The following is a 4,635-nucleotide window of genomic DNA, read 5'->3' on the forward strand; positions in this document are numbered from 1 at the left end:
CTTCTTGAAGAACCAATGCTGCTCTTGAGCTCCTCTATGTCTCTTCCTTGTCTTTCTTGCTCCAACCTCATAGCTCTTTGATCTTCTCTAATTTCATGGAGGATGATGGAGTGCTCTTGATGCTCCACCCTTAGTTGTCCCATGTTGGAACTTAATTCTCCTAGGGAAGTGTTGATTTGTTCCCAATAATTCTGTGGAGGAAAGTGCATCCCTTGAGGCATCTCAGGGATTTCATGGTGAGGAGTTTCCTCATGCTCATGTTGAGGTCCATGCTCTCTTGTTTGCTCCATCCTTTTCTTAGTTATGGGCTTATCCTCTTCAATGAGGATGTCTCCCTCTATGTCAACTCCAGCCGAATTGCAGAGGTGGCAAATGAGGGGAAGAAAGGCTAACCTTGCCCAAGTGGAGGACTTATCAGCCACCTTGTAGAGTTCTTGAGGTATAATCTCATGAACTTCCACCTCCTCTCCAATCATGATACTATGGATCATGATGGCCCGGTCTATAGTAACTTCAGACCGGTTACTAGTAAGAATGATTGAGCGTTGAATGAACTCTAGCCATCCCCTAGCCACTGGTTTGAGGTCATGCCTTCTTAGTTGAACCGGCTTGCCTCTTGAGTCAATTTTCCATTGAGCTCCTTCCTCACATATGTCTATGAGGACTTGGTCCAACCTTTGATCAAAGTTGACCCTTCTTGTGTAAGGGCGTGCGTTCTCTTCCATCATTGGCAAGTTGAATGCCAGCCTTACATTTTCTGAACTGAAATCTAAGTATTTCCCCCGAACCATGGTAAGCCAATGCTTCAGATTCGGGTTCATACTTTGATCATGGTTCCTAGTGATCCATGCGTTTGCATAGAACTCTTGAACCATTAGGATCCCGACTTGTTGAATGTGGTTGGTGAGAACTTTCCAACCTCTTCTTTAGATTTCAAGTCGGATCTCCGAATACTCATTCTTTTTGAGCTTGAAAGGAACCTCAGGGATCACTTTCTTCTTGGCCACAACTTCATAGAAGTGGTCTTGATGGACCTTTGAGATGAATCTCTCCATCTCCCATGGCTCAGAGGTGGAAGCAATTGTCTTCCCTTTCCTCTTTCTAGAGGTTTCTCTGGCCTTAGGTGCCATAAATGGTTATGGAAAAACAGAAAGCTATGCTTTTACCACACCAAACTTAAAATATTTGCTCGTCCCTGAGCAAAGGAAGAAAGAAGTAAGTAGAAGAAGAAGAAAAATGGAGGAGAGGGAGAGAGAGATGGTTTCGGCCAAGGGGAAGAAGAGATGGTTTTGTTGTGTGAAAATGAAGAGGGAATGAGGGGTTAATATAGAAGTGGGGAGGGGTGTAGGGTTCGGCCATTTAGGGTTGGGTTGGGAGGGAAAATATTTTGAATTTGAAGGTAGGTGGGGTTTATGGGGAAGAGAAGATGGATGTGATTGGTGAAAGGCATTTGGGGAAGAGAGTTATGAAAATGTGTGAAGAGGAGAGAGGGAGTAGGTGGGGATCCTGTGGGGTCTACAGATCCTGAGAGAATCATGTGGGGTCCACAGATCTTGAGGTGTTTGAGGATTTCTCATCCCTGTACCTTTTAGACGTGTAAAACGCCCTATATATGCAATCCTGGCGTTTAACGCCAGACTGCAGCATGTTTTTGGTGTTAAACGCCACTTCCTTGCTTGTTTTGGGCATTCAACACCAGTCTATAGCATGTTTCTGGTGTTGAACGCCAGTATGGTGCATGTTTCTGGCGTTAAACGCCAGTCTGATGCTTGTTTCTGGCGTTTAACGCCAGCTTTCCTCTGGGTGCAATCCTGGCGTTTAAACGCCAGACTGCTGCTTGTTTCTAGCGTTTAATGCCAGTTTCATGCTCTGTTCTGGCGTTAAACGCCAGCCAGATGCTCCTTACTGGCGTTTAAACGCCAGTAAGCCCTTCCTCCAGGGTGTGCTGTTTTCAATGTTGTTTTTCATTCTGTTTTCGATTTTTCAGTAGTTTTTGTTACTCCACATGATCATCAACCTAATAAAACATGAAATAACAAAGAGAAAATAAAATAAAAATGATTAAATAACATTGGGTTGCCTCCCAACAAGCACTTCTTTAATGTCAATAGCTTGACAGTGAGCTCTCATGGAGCCTCACAGATAATCAGAGCAAGGTTGGGACCTCCCAACACCAAACTTAGAGTTTGGTTGTGGGGGTTCAACACCAAACTTAGAGTTTGGTTATGGCCTCCCAACACCAAACTTAGAGTTTGACTGTGGGGGCTTTGGTTGACTCTACAGTGAGAGAAGCTTTTCATGCTTCCTCTCCATGGTTACAGAAGGAGATCCTTGAGTTTTAAACATAAGATTGTCCTCATTCAGTTGAAGGATCAATTCTCCTCTGTCCACATCAATCACAGCTCTTGCTGTGGCTAGGAAGGGTCTTCCAAGGATGATAGATTCATCTTCATCCTTCCCAGTGTCTATGATTATGAAATCAGCAGGGATATAAAGGCTTTCAACCTTTACTAACACGTCCTCTACTAGTCCATAAGCCTATTTTCTTGAGTTGTCTGCCATCTCTAATGAGATTCTGGCAACTTGCACCTCAAAGATTCCCAGTTTCTCCATTACAGAGAGGGGCATGAGGTTTATCCCTGACCCAAGGTCACATAGAGCCTTCTCAAAGGTCATGGTGCCTATGGTACAAGGTATTAAGAACTTTCCAGGACCCTGTTTCTTCTGAGGCAATCTCAGTTGATCCAGATCACTCAGTTTATTGGTGAGCAAGGGAGGTTCATCTTCCCAAGTCTCATTACCAAATAATTTGGTATTCAGCTTCATGATTGCACCAAGGTACTTGGTAACTTGCTCTTCAGTAACATCCTCATTCTCTTCAGAAGAAGAATACTCATCAGAGCTCATGAAGGGCATAAGGAGGTTCAATGGAATCTTTATGGTCTCTAGATGAGCCTCAGAGTCCTTTGATTCCTCAAAGGGAAACTCCTTATTGATCTCTGGACGTCCCAGGAGGTCTTCCTCACTGGGGTTCACGTCCTCTCCCTCCCTTGTACGTTCGGCCATGATGGTCAATTCAATGGCCTTGCACTCTCCTTTTGGGTTTTCTTCTGTATTGCTTGGGAGAGTACTAGGAGGGGTTTCAGTAATCCTTTTACTCAGCTGGCCCACTTGTGCTTCCAAATTTCTAATGGAGGACCTTGTTTCATTCATGAAACTTAGAGTGGCCTTAGATAGATCAAAGACTATGTTTGCCAAGCTAGATGGATTCTGCTCAGAATTTTCTGTCTGTTGCTGAGTGGATGATGAAAAAGGCTTGCTATTGCTAAACCTGTTTCTTCTACCATTATTAAAGCCTTGTTGAGGCTTTTGTTGATCCTTCCATAAAAAATTTGGATAATTTCTCCATGAGGGATTATAGGTGTTTCCATAGGGTTCCCCCATATAATTCACCTCTGCTATTGCAGGGTTCTCAGGATTATAAGCTTCTTCTATAGAAGATGCCTCTATAGTATTGTTGGATGATTCCTTCAATCCATTCAGACTCTGAGAGATCATATTGACTTGCTGAGTCAATATTTTATTTTGAGCCAATATGGCATTCAGAGTATCAATTTCAAGAACTTCCTTCCTCATAGGCGTCCCATTATTCACAGGATTCCTTTCAGAATTGTACATGAACTGGTTATTTGCAACCATGTCAATGAGTTCTTGAGCTTCTGCAGACGTTTTCTTTAGGTGAATAGATCTACCTGCAGAATGGTCCAGTGACATCTTTGATAGCTCAGACAAACCATCATAGAATATATCTAGGATGGTCCATTCTGAAAGCATATCAGAAGGACACTTTTTGGTCAGTTCCTTGTATCTCTCCCAAGCTTCATAGAGGGATTCACCTTCCTTCTGTCTGAAGGTTTGGACATCCACTCTAAGCTTACTAAGCTTTTGAGGAGGAAAGAACTTGGCTAAGAAAGCCTTGACCAGCTTATCCCAAGAGTTCATGCTATCTTTAGGTTGAGAGTCCAACCATACTCTAGCTCTGTCTCTTACAGCAAACGGGAAAAGCATAAGCCTGTAGACCTCGGGATCAACCCCATTGGTCTTAACAGTATCACAGATCTGCAAGAATTCAATTAAGAACTGAAAAGGATCTTCGGATGGAAGTCCATGAAACTTGCAGTTCTGTTGCATCAGAAAAACTAATTGAGGTTTAAGCTCAAAATTGTTTGCTCCAATGGCAGGGATTGAGATACTTCTTCCATGTAAATTGGAATTTGGTGCAGTAAAGTCACCAAGCATCTTCCTTGCATTGTTATTATTTTCGGCCATGTTCTCTTCTTTTTCGAAAATTTCTGTTAGATTTTCTCCAGAGAGTTGTGCTTTAGCTTCCCTTAGCTTCCTCTTCAGATTCCTTTTAGGTTCAGGATCAGCTTCAACAAGAATGTTCTTATCCTTGTTCCTGCTCATATGAAAAATAAGAGAACACAAAAGAAAATATGGAATCCTCTATGTCACAGTATAGAGATTCCTTTATGTGAGTATAAGAAGATACGAATGTAAGAAGGAGAAGAGAAAAACTCGAACAAAGAGAGGAAGATGGTGTTCGAATTTTGGGTGGAAGAGAAGTGTTAGTAG

At 42.6% G+C, this 4,635-nt stretch overlaps 1 non-coding gene across 1 annotated transcript; it reads left to right on the top strand.

Moving 5' to 3' along the window:
• Positions 1-3,828: 3,828 nt before the first annotated feature.
• LOC148547776 (small nucleolar RNA R71) lies at positions 3,829-3,936 on the top strand. Its single transcript, XR_015897819.1, has one exon. It is a non-coding gene; the product is annotated as a small nucleolar RNA R71 (small nucleolar RNA).
• Positions 3,937-4,635: the final 699 nt, after the last annotated feature.

The sequence above is a fragment of the Arachis ipaensis genome, chromosome B8 (assembly GCF_059453495.1).
Source record: "Arachis ipaensis isolate K30076 ecotype BB chromosome B8, ASM5945349v1, whole genome shotgun sequence".
NCBI lineage: Eukaryota > Viridiplantae > Streptophyta > Magnoliopsida > Fabales > Fabaceae > Arachis > Arachis ipaensis.